Source organism: Loxodonta africana, chromosome 24, assembly GCF_030014295.1.
Source record: "Loxodonta africana isolate mLoxAfr1 chromosome 24, mLoxAfr1.hap2, whole genome shotgun sequence".
Lineage (NCBI taxonomy): Eukaryota > Metazoa > Chordata > Mammalia > Proboscidea > Elephantidae > Loxodonta > Loxodonta africana.
The window spans coordinates 28,743,888-28,760,624 of NC_087365.1; positions in this window are offsets into that span (position 1 = coordinate 28,743,888).

The following is a 16,737-nucleotide window of genomic DNA, read 5'->3' on the forward strand; positions in this document are numbered from 1 at the left end:
GGCCCTCGTCCTGTGCTTGTGCTGTCTCAGAAGCCGTGGTCAGTCCCAGTCCAAAGCCCAGTGCTAAGGGTCCCTGGCTGGGATGCCACACTTCAGGCTCCAAAACCAGTCACTACCTCCTGGTGACTTCTCCTGTCAGCCGCGTCACTGCACTGCCTGCGTGCACTGGCTGAGCTTCCCCTGAGGTCACTTCAGGGGGCTAGAGCTGTGTCCCGTGTTTGTGCCATCTCAGGATGCCATGTTCAGCTCCCCTGCGCCCAGTCCAAAGCCCAGTGCCAAGGTTTTCTGACTGGGACCCTGGCTCCAGACTCCAAAAACTGTCGCTGCTTCCCCCTGGTTGCTCCTTCTCTCCTTAGCCCCGTTAGTGTGCAGCCTCCTTGTGCTGGCTGAGTCTCTACGGAGGTTACCCCAGGGGGCTAGGGGTTAGGGCTGTGTCCTGTGCCTGCCCCGCCTCAGCAAGCAGCAATCAGCCCCACCACTCGGCACCAGGGAACCAGGAGGGCCCAAGGCTATAGTACTAGTCACCAGCTTCAGAGGCAGTTCCTGCTTCAGGATGCAGATTTTACTCACCTGTCACTTAGGTCAACTCTTTAGATCTGTGTTTGATGGTCAGTATTTGTAGATTGTCATGTATGTGATCGATTCACTTGTTTTTCCAAGTCTTTGTTGCAAGAGGGATCCAAGGTAGCTTCTACCTAGTCAGCCATCTTGGCCCCGCCTCTCTCTGCTTGATATATTTTTTCCATCCTTTGATTTTGAATGAATTTACATCTTTGTTTCTCAGGTGTGTCTCTTGTAGACAGCATATTGATGGTTTGTTTGTTTGTTTTTTAATCCATTTGTCATGCTTCTTCTCTTTATTGATGCATTTAGGGCATTTATATTCAGTGTAATTATTGATAGGTGTGAGTTTATTGTTGTCATTTCGTAGGGTTTTTTTTTTTTTGGTGCTGACATTTTGTTTGCTCCTCTTCCTCTCCTGTGCTGAATTCCTTTTGTTTGTGGATTTTTTTTTCCCTTTCCTTTGTTTTTGTAGTTTTTGTGTTTACTGAGACTTTATGTTTTTCTTCTTTAGTTTGATGAGTAGGTTTCTTAACTTTCGTTGTGGTTACCTTGAAATTTACCCTTATCTTCCTAAGTTTGAACCCGTCTTTTATTACTTAGTATCTGCTTGCCTTCCTCTCCATTAGAAAGTCCTATTCCTACACCCTTTATTCCCTCTTTTATTTTTCTGTTGTTGTCTTTTACAGATTAATCTCTCTGGTTCCCTGTTGTAAATCTTTTAGTTTTGACTAATCCTTGAGAGTTCATTTCCTAGGTTTGTATCTGTCTCGTATGATCTTGTATCCTAGATTCAGGCTGTCATCTGATGTTGTTTGTTCTCAAACCGAAGGACTCCCTTCAATGAACCTTGTAAGTTTGCTTTGGTTTCTACATATTCCCTTAGTTTCCGTTTATCTGGAAATGTCCTAATTTCACCATCATATTTGAATGAGAGTTTTGCGGATAAATTTTTCTTGCTTGGCAATTTTTTTCATTCAAGGTTTTATATATGTTATCACATTGCCTTTTTGCCTGCATATTTTCTTGCCAAGTAATCAGAGCTTAGTCTTATTCTTTCCCTTCTGTATGTGACTTTTTTTCCTTGAGCTTCCATCAGGATTCTTTCTTTGTCTTTGGTTTTAGTGGGTATGATTATGATATGCCTTGGTGATTTTCTTTTGGGTTTTATCCTATGTGCTGTTGTTGAGCCTCTTGAATGGTCAGCTTTTCATCTCCCATGATATTAGGGAAGATTTCTGCCAGCAATTCTTCTATGATCCTCTCTGTGCTTTCCATTTTCATCTCCTGTTCTGGAGCTCTGATGGCTCACAAATTTTTCCTTTTGATTTTATCCCACATCATCCTCAGAGTTTCTTCATTCTTCTTCATTCCTTTTTTCTGATTTTCCTCAGACAAAGTGGTACCCAAATATTTGTCTTCAATTTTGTCAATCCTGTCTTCCTCAGGCCTTCTATGACACTGTCCATTTCTGAAATCTTGTTGTTTATCTTTTGGATTTCTAATTGCTGTCTTTGTATGATTTATAGTTGTAAATTTATCTTGACATTTTGTTCCTGTATTATTTTCCTGAATTCTTCCATTTTTTTGACCACCTTTTCCATGATTTTGTCTATTTTTTCCTCATTTTTTCCTGCTGTTTCCTTCAACCCTTGGATAACTCTGAATATTAGAGGCTTGAATTCCCTATTGGGTGGGTCCAGTGTCTTTCCTTCTAGCGGAAGCACACCTGGTGTTTCATTTTGGATACCCACTGGAACCATCCTGTCCTGTGTTTTTATGTTTTGATATTGTCTGCTGTCTTTGGATATTCAGTAGTTATTTTCTTCATTTATTGATTGTAGATGTTTCTTCCTGTTTTTTTTGTTTTATTTGGTTATGTCTGAGCAGGGGAGCTGTGCTTTCCTTATTGTTGCTCATCTCTGGGCAGGATGCTTCTCACCATCTTGTCCAATGGTCAGGGCCAGTCTCTCAGCTACGGTGCTGCAGGGCAGGTCCAGCTGAAAGGGAGGGGCTGGGATGGGTTGTTTGTGTTACATACTGGGGCTGAGAGGGCAGGATCTTGGGCCCATGGAAGGTAGTTTGCAGTAGACCATGACTGTGCTGCTTGGGGGTGCAATGCTCAGCTCATGGTGCAGGTAGTCAGAAGGGAGGGGGAAGGTTGTGATGTGTGGAATTAAGTAAGCATGTGAAAGAAGAGAAGGAGGAGAGAGAAAGAGGAGACAAAAAAAGTGCTGAGTGAGCTTGCCATCAGAGTGGCACAGACTGGGGAATCTGTGTGCCAGTACCTTTGTAGCCAGGTAGTGAGGCACGGACTATCAAGAAGGGACAGACATGGCACATGCAGCTAGATGGGTGGGAGAAAGGAATGGAAGGAAGGGAGAGAGAAATAAGAAACTAGATTTATAAATAAAAGAAGAGAGAAAGGCACACGTGCCTAGGTGGTTGGGGGAAAGAAAGAAAAGTAACATAGAGAGAGACAAGAAACAGAGAGAGAGAAGAAAAAGATGCCAGACGGTTGGGAGGAAGGAAAGGAAGGGTGGTAGAGAAAAACTAGAAACCAAGGGAAAAAAAGAAGTGGAAAGAATGAAAGAAAAAAAATGCCCCAAGGGAGCCCACCAAGGTAGGGTCTCAGTTGAGAGGTACTGCACAGCCCCTCCAGAAGGAGTGCAGATGGCACATGGTGCTGGCTGTTCAGAAGAATGGTAAGGAAAGAAGGTAGAGGGAGACAAGGATTTGAGAAAAGAAGAGAAAGAAAAATAATAATAATAAAACAGATGCCCTGAGAGATGCCACTGATGTGGTGGGCTAGACTATTACAGTGGCTTTCCAGCCTCAAGGCACTGTACAACCCTCTAGAAAGAGCAGAGATGGCACACATAGCCAGGAGTTCAGGAGAAAAGAAGCGAAGGATGGTAGAGAGAGACAAGAAACTGAGCAAAGAAAAAAAATCCCCAAGGGAGCCCACTGGCTTGGCGGCGCAGACTGGGGAAATGGCTTCCAAGCCACTAGACACTGCATAGCTCATCTAGAATGGGCAGAGATGGTTTACAGTACAGGTATTCAGGAGACAGGAAAGAAGGAAAGTAGAGAAAGACGAGAAACCAATAAATGAAGGAAAAAAAAAAAAGAGAGAGAGAGAAATGCCCTCAGGGATCCCACTGGTAACTGGGAAAGTGGCTCCCAGACCTTGGAGTACAGCCCATCTCGAAAGGGGAGAAATGGCACACAGCATCAGGTGTCCAGGAGACAGGAAAAGGAGAGGAGAGTAGAGAGAGATAGGAAACTGAGAAATGAAGAAAAACAAAAAGGAAAAAAAAATGCCCCCAGAGGTCCCACCAGTGACCAGGGAAGCAGCTCCCAACCCTTGGAGCACAGCTCGTCTCAAAAGGGCAGAGACGGCACACAGCATCAGGTATTCAGGAGACAGGAAAAGAAGGTAAGTAGAGAGAGACAAGAAACCGAGAAATGAAAAAACACAAAAAGGAAAAAAGAAAAAAAAAAAAATGACCCCAGAAATCCCACCAGTGTAGCAGCATGGACTGGTGAAGCAGTTCCCCAACTAAGCAGTGCTTCATGGCCTGTCAAAAAGAAGCAGAAATGGCACACAGAGCCCACTGTTTGAGAGAAAGGAAGGGAAGGAGGTGAGAGAGAGAAGAAACCAAAAGAAGCTGAAAAAAGCAACAACAACAACAACAAAGAAATGGCACCAAAGGAGCTGGCTAGTGTGGGCTGGATGAATTCAAGCAGCACAGAAGCAGTACCTCTGCAGCAGAATGATGACCTTGGCCCACAAGGAAGCAGTGGAGCCTAAGCAGGAGGAAGAAGGGTAGGGGGGTGAGAAAGCATGTACCACTGGTTACCGGGTGCTCTGTTTTCTCCATGAAGCTGCTTTCGCATACCCCCATCCACTGTTCTCCGACATGAGTCCAAGATGGTGAATCTGTGCTGCATTAGCTGATAGGGAACCTCCATTCCGTATCTCTCCTCACTCTCTGTTCTCTGTCAGTTTCTTATTTCATTTGGTGTTTTGTTGAGTTCTTTATCTCTTCATTTGATGCTTAGGGTTCCAAGTCTGCTGTTTGTCTCTGTTTTACTTAGGTTTTTAGGTCTTTGCTGTGGAGGTCATGTGGTGTTTGTGTCCATGGTGACATGTTGGCTCCGCCTCCAAAGCAACTCATTTTAAGCAGGGATTAAGTCAATTAACGTGAAGGTAATGCTTGAAGGTGTTCCTGGTCTGTAGTGAGCACTCAATGCCGTTAGACAGTGTTGCAATCATCTCCATTATTTGATTCCATCTTAATTTCCTTATCTATAAAATTGAGACTACTCTTTGTAAGGTACATAGGTCCCTGGGTGGCACAAATGAACTGTTCTTGGCTACTAACCAAAGGGTTGTCAGTTTGAACCAACCCAGCAGTGCAGCAAAAAGCAACACCTGGTGATCTACTTCCATAAGATCACAGCCACTGAAAACCCTACGGGTTACACTCTGAAACACATTGGGTCGCCACGAGTTACAATGGACTGGATGCAATGAGATCTTTTTGTTTTTGTTTTATTTTGTTTTTTGGTATTTTAATGTGCCTAGCAAAACTCTTTGCACACAGTAGGTGCTCAAAAGACCAACAAAAGCTGTTAAGTGGGTGGATGAATGACTTGCAGCTTGAGGTTTTTCCCCTAGCTTTTATGCTGTTGGAGGATGGACAAGTGGAGCAAAAGCCCAGGTAATGTGATTTAATTGTCTGTTACTAAGGCTTGGCACCATGGGCACTGTCTGCCTCTAGGTATCTCTGTCCAAGTGGATTCCCAGGCCTGGGAAGCTGGATGGGTCCTGAGAAAAGCTGCCATCCTCTCATCCAGTGAAGAATACTGAGGCCCAGAGAGAGGGCAGGACTGGCCACTGTCACCCAGCAGAGCCTTAGCAGGCCTGGGTGGAATGCCAAGCTGCCTGCTGTCCAACACAAGGCTTTTTACCCTGGGCTGTGCTGGTTCCCACTGTTCAAGCCAGACAGATCCCAAATTCCATGGGAAAATATTAAAATAATAATAGAAGCGATCATTTCCAGCCACTTACTGGGCTCAGCACTTGGTGTGTACGACTCCAGTGGTGCTTACAGTCACCCTAGGTGGAGTGCACAATTACCATCAGGCCTCTTTGACCTATGTGGAAACCAAGGAACAAGGCCACACAGTGTATCTGGGATGGTGACCCAGATCAGCCTGAGCGCAGAGCCCATGTTGTCAATCACTGCACCATTCCTTAGATATCACCTCCCTATGTTTGACAGGTAGGAAAACTGAAGCCCAGAGGTGCTGGCATCCTGCTCTCTTGGTATGTCTCTCATATTTCTGTTAATGAGTATACCCTCCTGGGAGGTGGGGTGGCGGGCATCCCCAAGATGTGTTTCGGGCCTTGTACTAGAGAAGGAAGCACCTATTTTTACAGCAGAGACTGTTTTCCTGTTCACTTCAGGCCATCCTGGGCAGGTTTTCTGACTGGGCCCTCTGTAAGATGGATTTTCCCTGCCAGGTGTCTCACCAGGCTCTCGTCCAGGGAGATGCAAAACACCTCAGGTTCTCTGTATCTGTGAGATTTCCTGGCACATCCATTTAGGGGGCAGGGTGCTATGCTGCCCATTGTCGCCGGGAGCCAGAGGAGATCAGTGTGCCCTCAGGAGAGAGACTGGAATCAGGGAGTGAGCGACGGGGCTCCAGCCAGGAGGATGGCTGGGATGGTGGGTGGGCAGGGATGTCAGGACGGCTCTGTTGCCCCTGAGCTTCAAGCCGCCGTGTCCAGAAATGGAAGCCCAGAGTGGAGGGAAATACTAGTGCATGTGTAGCACCCACTGTGTGCCAGGCCCGGGCTGAGGCTTGAGCACCTATTAGCTCTTCCTTATCTTTTTATTTTGGAAAACTTCAAACATGTGCAAAGTTAGAAAAAATGGTGTGACGACAATAGTGATCACACTCCACCATCCTTGTTCTACCTGCCCCTTACTTTGCTGGACATTCTAAAGTGGTGCTAGACACTATGAGTCATTCTACCCATAAATACTCCAGCGTGCATCTCTGGGTGTGCATCGTACTCTGATCCTCACAGTGAGCCAAGAAGCATGGAGTCATTCACCCCATTTTACAGATAAGGAAACTGAGGCTCCTCAAAGCCAAGTTAGGCTGCTCTTAAAGCTACACAGCTGGTGAGAGTGAAAGCCTGGCTCCCACCCTCCATTTGTTCCTAACCACTGTGCTGTCCAAGTCATTGCCACTTCAGTTATAATTATTCATTCAACAAACATTTTTGAGCATCTGCTACGTGTGAAGAGTGGTTCTCGGTGCTGGGGATACAGCCATGCACAAGACAGACAAAAACATCTGCCCTCAAGGAGGTGGCATTTAATAGGGAAGAAAAATACAAACCCAAGTGAACAAATCATGTCAGGTGGAGACACAGGTTCCAGGAAGACATCCAAGCAGGATGAGGGAATAGAGAATGGGGAGGATGGGGACAGTCAAGGGCCTCTCTGAGGAGCAGAGGCCTGAATAAAACTGAGGGAGCACCCATGGGATATCAGGGAAAGAGCACTGCAGGCAGAAGGAATAGCATGTGCAAAGGCCCTGAAGCCAGAATCGTCTTGGAATGTTCCATTAATAGCAATGAGGCCAGTGTGGCTGGAGGGGAGGGAGGTGGGGGTGGGGAGGGTTAGGAGAGGTATCAGGCCCGGTCCAGGTTGGATCTTCTTTGCTGAGCACTTGGCATTGACCATGACAGCCCATGTGCTGGCTGGTTACTCTTTGCATTATCTCAGTGAATTCTCATCACAGTTCTGTGAGATGGAAACGATTATTATACCCATTAGCCAGATGAAGTAAATGAGGCTCAGAGAGGTGAACTGACTCACCCACAGTTACATAACATGTAAGCGTAGAGGTAAGATTTGAACCCAGGCCTCTGAAGCCTGTATCTTTCTCATCACTGGCTCTCCTGCTCCACATTTGCCCCCTTCAGTCTCTTCACTCCATAGCAGTTGCAGTGCTCAGAACCTTCCAGTGGTTTCCTCTATGCTTAGTAAAACCAAACTCCTTTTCATGGCCTATGGAGTGTGGTGTTATCTGGGCCCCATCTATCTTGCCAGCCTATTCTCATTCCACATTCGCCTTGCTTCATGGGCTTCTGCCATGATGGCCTTCTTGTGGCCTTTGTATGTAGCTTCTTTTCTACTTCAGGGTCTTGGCACTTGCTGTTATCGCCTCCTGGAACACCTTCCCTGGCCTCTTTTACTTTTTTCAGGCCTCAGCAATGTCCATCCCTGACCACTGCCTTCTAAATGAGGCTCCCACTTGTTATTTTCTATCACCATGCCAAATTTGTTTTCTTCCTAGCTCTTCTAGCCAATTGCATGTTTGTTTCATTATTTCAGCCCTGTCCCCCTACTAGGATATAAGCTCTGTGACGGTTGGTGTTGTACCTGGCTTATTCAGTGCTGGGCCTCCCAGAAGAAACCCCGGTAGCATAGTGGTTAAGAGCTACGGCTGCTAACCAAAGTTCGGCAGTTCGAATCCACCAGGTGCTCCTTAGGTGCTCCTTAGAAACTCCTTTGGGCAGATCTACTCTGTCCTATAGGGTTGCCCTGCGTTCAAATTGACCCGACAGCATCAGGTTTTTTGCGGGGGCCTCCCAGAGTCTTAGTGCAGTGCCAGGCACATAGTAGATGGGTTAATGCATATTGGTTGAATGAAAGAAAAAGGTGGGTACTAAGCTCTGCATCATGAGGTCATGTAGGCAGTAACCTGGTCTGAAAGGAGAGGCTGTGCTCTAACCAATACAGCACCCTGCCTGTGTGACCAGATTGGTGACCACCACAAATCCCTGCCTGTTGTTCTGCAATACGGAGCCACAAAACATCAGAGAACACAAAACATCAGTCGAAGGTGCAGTTAGGGGAGAAACCAAGAAACCCCATATTTTGTGCTGAAACCTGCAGCTTCCCACAACTTCCTCCCCAGGTTAGAAAGTGTGATGAATGAGCAGGTGCTGTGCAGTCCATTAAACAGGAAGCAATTGGCACTGAACTCTCTTCTCGAGATTTGGTTTGGAGGGCCCAACTCGGGGTCACCCTCCCCACAAATATTCACTGAACAAAGCTGTGTGGTGTGGGGGTACAGACGAAGGTGGAGTCAGACCACTTGCCAGCCCTGTGACCTTGGCCAAGGGGCTGTACCTGCCCTGAGCCCCAGTCTTGTCCTCTGAAGTGGGGTGGTGACAGCACTGTCTTGCTGGGTCACTGCGGTGGTTAGGTGAGGCTTTTTGTGCTCTCAGCAGTGGCAGAGGTCAAAGTTCGTTAGCCACCTTCACTAAACCAAAATGGTGAGGTGGGACAGAAAGTCCTGAGGTTGTCAAGGCAACAAGCTCAGGGACTAGTGGGTGCTGGTATCCCCTGGATGCTCTCCCAGCCTCCCCCGGTCCTCCTATGCCTGTTGAGTAGAAGGGTGTCTCCAGTGCAGATGTCTTTATGCTTTTTCCCCTGGCACCTTGCAAACGGGGCCACACTGCAAACATTGCTTCATCATCTCCCGGCTCTGTCCCAACACAGTAGGTGCTCACTGGGGTCTCTGGCATCCCTGCCTCCCTGGCTTCCTGCCACCAGCTTTCTCAGCCTGCTCGCAGGTTCTGCTCCCCAGCAGTCTCGGGCATATTCTGGGGAGGGCTGGGTCTGCCTTGTGAGAATCCTAAGCCTCCTGGGCTTAAGGCTGTGATCATCTGTCATCCCTTCAGCCTTAAATATCCGGCTGCATGGCAACGGCTGCCCTGTGTTGAATGCTTGTGGCACTAAATTCTTGACGTTTATTAGCCCATTTCATTCTCAGAACAGCCCTTTTATCATCATCATCATCATCATCATCATCATCATCCCTACTCTAAAGATGAAGAAGCAGAAGCCCAGAGGTTAAGAAATGTCCTCAGGTCTCGTGGCTGAAATTCTAATCAAAATATTCATTCAGCAAATGCCAGGCACTGGTCCAAGCCTGGGAGACACTGCAGGGACCACACTGAGGCCCTGCTCTCATGCTGGGTATGAGTAAGTGTAGGGAGAGGAGGTGGACACTAAGAGAAGTTAGCAACTGTGTATGTTATATGACTGGTGGTGGGTGATACACAGAAAAATAAAGCAGATCAAGGGGCACATAGTGGGAATTATTTTATACAGGGTGTTAAGGGAAGGCATCTCAGCTAGGCCTGAAGTAGGCAAGGCGGCCAGCCCTGTCAATGCCTAGGGGATGAGAGTTGCAGGCAGAGGGAATGGCACGTGCAAAGGCCCTGAGGTGAGTGGAGATCTGGCATGGTTGTGGAAGAGCAGGGAAGTGGGGTCCTCTGGGCCACCATAAGCATTCTGGATCTCATTTTGAGTTTGTGGGGTCTGCAGGAGGGTTTTTAGCAAAGGAGGGATGCTACCTGACTCAGGTTTTAGAGGCTCCTCTGGCTTTTTTTTTTTTTTCTGGCTGCAAGGAGAGTGTGCAGTGTAGAGGGGTGAAGTGGGCACAGGGAGGCCAGTTTGGAAGCTGCGATATGATGCAGGTGAGGAATGGTGGTGCAGTGGACATGGTGCAAAGAGGGCAGAGTTTGGTTATGTCTTCAAAGTTGAAGTGACAAGACCTGCTAATAGATGGTGTGTGCGACATGGGAGAGCGAGGAGTCGAAGAGACATATAGTTCCCAGTTTGGCCCTCTTAACCCCCGAGCCTCCACCTCAGGCGGTCGGGGCTGTATCCCCTATTCCAGGTGAGGCAGCGGAGCCTTATAAAAAAGCTATTTGGCCTGGTCACGTTGGTAGGGACGAGCTGAACAGGCATGTAAATCCAACTTTGGCCCATCTTGGTACCCTAAGAGTTTACCTGCTACAGGGATGGGTGGAACCTTCCCCTGCAAGGCTGCCGCATACTACCCAGTTCTCAGAGCTGCCTGGAGTAGTTGGAGGTGCAAGCACCTGGACCCAGCCCCACATTATTTGCCAGGCCAAGTGCACCCCATGTGTGCTGGCTCCATTGCAGGTGGTAGCTTCTGCCACAGTACCTGGGTCCTCTCTACCTATTGGGTTTTTTCTTCCCCCACTGACAGCCTGCTCTTCAGATGGTCAACCGAGCCATCCCTCTAGGTTAACCCAGACCAGGCTAGCCCCATCCCTGCTTGCTCACAGCAAACGAACCTACCTGAGCTCTTGTCTCCCCTCTGCTATTTTGACCATGTGGCTCCTTCATCCTGGAATGCCTTCCCTTCTCCCAGTCTCTGCTGCTCAACTGCACAACTCAAGTGTCACCACCTCCAGGAAGCCTTCCCTGATACCACTCCTATACCAAGACCCACCCCCCCAAGCTTCCCCTTGCCGCACTGATCACTCTGTGCATGGTCACTGCCTGTTGCCCCAGCAAAGAAAAGCTCAGAGGCAGGGATGTGTCCTACTCAGCTCTGTGCTCTCAGCACCGAGGACAGGGTCCAGCAGCAGAGTGAGGTCTTACTGAGGTTTGGGAAGGCATGAATAAATCAGTCTAAATTCAGAGGGAAATCAGTGGCTCGCATGGCTAGCCGGGCCCAGAGCTCCCCCCTTAGGAATTGTGGAGTCCACATGGCCACCCACCCCTTGCAGGTCCCTTTGTATCCTGTCCCAAGCACCCTCTGCATACCTCCTTGGGGTTGTGATTTTAGGAGAGCATTTTCAGCAAAACCTGCTCACAGCTGCTGTGTTCTGGGTAAGCACACAGTAGGTGCTCAGTAAAGGTTTGAGCCTCCTATCAAGGGCAGGACCCTGTACCAGGTGTTGCACAGAGTTTTGCCCACCAGCAGCTGCTGGGACTTGAGGGGATGTCCCTTCCTCCTCTTTCTCCTCACACACTCATTGCATGTGGACACTCCTATGGCAAACTCAGCCACGCCAGGCAGTTCACAGATGGGCATGAATGCCTTGGCACACGAGGGTGTACACAAACAGTGGGGCCACCCCTACCCCCAGTACTTATCTGGGTACATGCACCTCACATCTGTACACACATATACACCCACTCCCATCCCACCTACACCCTCGACACACCCCCTTCACCCCCTCACACACAATCATACTTGTGCACACATCACTCTCCACCCCCCACACACACGCACACTTGTGCACACATCAGTCTCCACCCCTCACACACACGCACACTTGTGCACACATCAGTCTCCACCCCTCACACACACGCACACTTGTGCACACATGACTCACTTGCATACTACTCCTGTGGTCACTCTTCCATCCACACATTCACACACACCCACATGCTCACGCCCCCAACAGGTGTTCACCACCTCGGGCACAGACACACTCTCGCACACCCTCTCACTCCCACTGACACACTCAGGCACACCCAGGCCAGCCAGTTCCAGAGACTGTCTTTACATGACTTGCACCCCTGCATGCCCTGTTCACTGGCCCCCATTTGGACACGCTTCTGTGCTGCACTGTTGCACACTGCTGTACACACATGCTCACATGCCCACACACCCCCGTGTGTATGTGTGCTCACGCTGCTCCACACACTCATGCACATGTGTGCACACTGGCATCCAATGTCTCTCCTGTGTGCGCACTCTTTCATGCATACTCAGCACGCTCGCGTGTATGTTTTTGCACACTCCTACATTGCATCCTGTTGCATTTTCTTTCACACATTCTTGTGTTCACATGTCCTTTTGCACACTCCTGTACTATATTTTGTTCTGCCTGTATACTCTTTTACACACACTCAGCACACTTATGTGCATGTGTACTTTGCACACTCCTGCTTTACACACTCACACACAGCCACTAATCACAATCCAAAAGCTATGAAAGGTAACACTTGATGAGGTGCTGCCATGCTCATGATGATAAGCCCCCGGGCATGTGGATAATGACTGTGGTCGGGGAAGGGTGGGTGCCAGGCTACCCCTGCTGTGGGTGCTGGGTGAGGTGTCATTCTGGCCATCTTAGGATGCTGAGTGCTGGGCACTGCCAAGCTCTACTGCAGACTCCCATGCACCTGGGCTCCTTGAGTTTGTAGAAACCTGAGGGGTGGCCTCCAGTCTGTTTCTTTGGCCCCTGCGACGGTGGCCTACCCTTCCTTGGGCCCTGGCCCGGCTGGCTCGTGGGCCGGCTGAGAGCGGTCACCTTGCTACCCGTTGCTTTCCCGTTCATACAAGTGACAGGGAGCTCCGTCCTGGACAAGGCTGATTCTCGGGAAGGACAATTTCAGCTTGTTCTCTGTGCCCCAGATAAGACAAACTCTGAAGAATTTTGTTTTGGCTCTAAGTTGATTTTTTTTCCCCCATTGGAAAAAGTATCCCTGCTTATTTTTTCACTTATCAAAATTGTTGTAATCTTTTTAAATCTCAAAAGCCAAAAATGCCCATTGCAAAACATATATATATATATACAGTAAAACCTGAGAAAGCTAGAGCCTGTATAAGGCAGAAACCTATCAGAGAAGGAAAACTAAAGTATTTTCCACTAAAACAGGCAGTAGAAAAGTGATAAAGCTGCACCCTGTCAAAGGTGGAAAACTTGCGAGACCCAGACAAACAAGACAGTCCCGTCGAGGTCCAGCTCTCACAGGATCACTGCATCAAACACATTTTCCGAAGCCTGATGGTCACTTCTCAGCCCCCAGCTTTCTTTTTTTTAAATTGTACTTTAGTTGAAGTTTTACAGAGCAAATTAGTTTTTCATTAAACAATTAATACACATATTGTTTTGTGACATTGGTTGCCCACCCCATGGCATGTCATCACTCTCCCCTTCTCGACCCTAGGTTCCCACCTACCAGCTTTCCTGTCCCTTCCTGCTTTCTCGTCCTTGTTCCTGGACTGGTGTGCCCATTTAGTCTCATTTTGTTTTATGGGCCTGTCTAATCTTTGGCTGAAGGGTGAACCTCTGGAGTGATGTCAATACTGTGTTAAAAGGGTGTCCAGGGGCCATACTTTTGAGGTCTCTCCAGTCTCTGTCAGACCAGTAAGTCTGGCCTTTTTTTTGTTTTAATTGTACTTTAGACAAAAGTTTAGAGAACAAACTAGTTTCTTATTAAACCGTTAGTACAGATATTGTTTTATGACATTGGTTAATAACCCCACGACATGTCAACACTCTCCCTTCTCAACCTTGGGTTCCTCTTAAGGCCTGGTCTCTTTTTGTGAGTTAGAATTTTGTTCCCCGTTTTTTTCCAGCTCTGTCTGGGACACTCTATTGTGATCCCTGTCAGAGCAGTCAGTGGTGGTAGCCGGGCACCATCTAGTTGTGCCGGACTCCATCTGGTGGGGGCTGTGGTAGTTGTGGTCCATTAGTTCTTTGGACTAATTTCTCCCTTGTGTTTTTGGTTTTCTTCGTTTTCCCTTGCTCCAGATGGGGTGGGACCAGTAGATGGCTACTCACAAGTTTTTAAGACCCCAGATGCTACTCACCAAAGAAGGATGTGGAACATTTTCTTTATACACTATGTTATGCCAATTGAGCTAGATGTCCCCCGAGACCATGGTCACCAGCCCTTAGCCCAATAATTCAGTCCCTCAGGGAGTTGGATGTGTCTATGAAGCTTCCATGTCCTTGCTTTCATTATGTTGTGCTGACTTCCCCAGTACTGTGTACTGTCAGGTCTCATCTGACTGCATCTCTCAGCAGCATTTGCAGGTGGTCCTCCCCACTTGGCCTATTTGAGGAAAAGGAAGGAAAATGGGGTGGGGGGAGCTCAGTGTCTTACAGGAAGGGGGCATGAGATGGGGGTCAAGACCTCGGCAAGAGCCACATGGCTATGGGGGCTGGGGGCTCCTTCCAAATGTAATCATTCAAATTGTTTCCTCAACCTCTGTCTCCCCGGCTAGCACGTCAGCTCTGTGAGGGCAGGGACCACAGCCACTTCACAGCCCTGAGCTCAGTGCCTGGCGCACAGTGGGCTCCAGGAATGAAGTCCTGACTGGCCCTGTGCTGTGGGCCCCAGCGTCCTGGTGACACTGGTTTCTCTACAACAAATAGAGGGGGCTGTTGCCATCCACTCTGCTGGCTCCTCCCATTAGAAAACTTAATCATGTGTTTTATTTCAATTCCACATGGGGGATAGGCCATAATTCACTTAGCTATTCCCTATCATTGGCCATTTGAACTTTTTTCCAACTTTTTAAAGATTATAGAGAAGGCACACTCTGTATTTGGAGTAATGAGCTCTGGTGAAGTCCCAGAAGTGGACCAGCCCAGCAAAAGGCTAGTGAACAGTTTTCACACCTTTGGGGCATCCTGCCAAACTGCTTTTCCCATAACTCATGGCCGTCGAGTAGATTCAACTCATGTGTTGGAGAGTAGAATTGTGCTCCATTAGGTCTTTCATGGCTGTGACCTTTCAGGAGGCGCTCACAAGGCCTTTCTTCTGCAATGCTGCTGAGTGGTTTGAACTGCCAACCTTTAGGTTAGTTGTCAAGCATAAACCATTTGCACCACCAAGGCACCTTAATATCAAAAAAACCAAAGCCATTGCCATCAAGTTGATTCCAACTCATAGCGAATCTACAGGACAGAGCAGAACAACCCCATAGGGTTTTCAAGGAGTGGCTGGTGGATTCAAACTTCTGACCTTTTGCTTAGCAGCCTAGCTCTTAACCACTACACCACCATGGCTCCTGGGACCTTATAGGAGTTTCTAATCTTCATTCCCACCAGCAGCTTATGAGAACACCTGCCCAGCCACCGTCATCTCCCAAACACCTCTAAGACCCCTGGGCAGTCACTTTCCCTACCAGCAGAGCAGAAGCAGCAGAAAACGGTGTTGCCAACTACGCTGGTGTGATGACCCCAGGCCCAGAGAAGCAGGTGTGATTTTTCACAAACACGTTTCCCAGAACAGAACCTGCAGGGAAAAAGAAAGAGAAAAGAAGGACTCTGCTGGAGTCACAATATATGGCACTTGTGATGGTAAAGATTGTGTGCCAGCTTGGCTGGGCCATGATCCCCAGTGTTTATATGTGATACTCCCATGATGGCATTTGCTGTGAGGAGCCAATCAGTTGAGAGGGAGTTTCCTCGGGGGTGTGGCCTGCATCATAATATAAGCAGTTGTTCTGGCTTTTTGCTTGCTGTGTATCCTGTGGCTGCCTCCTGTTTGTCTGACCTCTGGCTCTTAGGAACTTGAACTATCAGCTTATCTGCCAATCTTGGGATTGGTTGATCTTCACAGACTGTAAACAAAAGCCCTTCTCTCCATGATCTACTGATCTTGGCTTCACGAACTCCTGCAGCTACGTGAATTGAGAGAGTCCTTGATCTTGATCCACGGACTTGGGAGTTCCAGCCTCTACAATCCCATGAGCCGTTTTCTTGATATAAACCTCTCTCTCTATATATTTATACTCTTTACTGGTTTTGCTTCTCTAGAGAACCCAGCCTAAGACAGCACTTAAGTCAAGTTTTTAAAATTCTTCCAACTCTTTATAAACACTAGCTAAATCTAGCTGCAGTTGGTGGAGAGAACTCAAGAAGAGCTAAAAACAAAACAAAACAAAAACGGAGCCAGCCCACCACAACTCCTGATGTTATTGTCACCTGCCCAGGTGTGATTAGAGGCCTTGGAGGCACCACAAGGATAGCCCTTCTCCAGCCTGCTGCTTGCCTGACTCCGCAGCTCCTCTCCCCTTGCACTAACTGCTGACTCACAGCCCAGCATGGTGTTATTGATAAGGATAATAAAAACTGCCAGTTACTACACTCGATCTGTGAGCCGCTCAGCCCAGGCTCCAGGCTTGCACTGTCTCCTGGAATAGCCAAACTCAGCTCCATTTCACAGATGAGGAGAGAGGCTCAGAGAGGGGATTTGCCCAGAACGATGGAGCAAGTACAATCCCTCACTCATCCATTCATTCATGCATTCCTTCAGCATGTATGTACTGAGGGCCTAGTTTATGTGCCTGGAGTCCCTGGGCAGTGCACAGTTAAGTACTCTACAACTATCTGAAAGGCTGGCAGTTTGAACCCCCCCCAGAGGTACCTAAGAAGAAAGGCTTGGCAATCTGTTTCCAAAAATTTACAGCCTTGAAGAGCCTTTGGAGCACAGATCTACTCTGCACACATGGAGTCACTATGAATCGGACCAATGGCAACAGGTTTTCTTTGGTTTATTGTGTGCCTGGATG